The sequence below is a fragment of the Pseudophryne corroboree genome, unplaced genomic scaffold (genome assembly GCF_028390025.1).
Source record: "Pseudophryne corroboree isolate aPseCor3 unplaced genomic scaffold, aPseCor3.hap2 scaffold_749, whole genome shotgun sequence".
Lineage (NCBI taxonomy): Eukaryota > Metazoa > Chordata > Amphibia > Anura > Myobatrachidae > Pseudophryne > Pseudophryne corroboree.
This window is the reverse complement of record NW_026970329.1, coordinates 12,149-12,463: the sequence shown is the minus strand read 5'-3', so window position 1 is coordinate 12,463 and position 315 is coordinate 12,149.

The following is a 315-nucleotide window of genomic DNA, read 5'->3' as shown; positions in this document are numbered from 1 at the left end:
ACCCCTATAACAGACAGACACCGTATAACTCACTCATTCCAGTCACCACCCTCCGCGTACCACTAAGGGCGTCTCGCCAATGTTCGCACACTGCGCATAAGCCAGAGGAAGAGAGGTCACTAGCACATACAGACTGATCCATCCACCAACAGGCCATGTTTTCTACTGGGCGGTAAGTGAGCGTATACGCCCGCTTCCATGCTCAGCTGTAGCATGTGACGGAGATGGGGCGCCTGCGTCAGCCAGATCGTATACACCCAACATGTGGGATTCTAATGACAATCAGGCAGAGGCAATCGCATCTCACTATGTGCG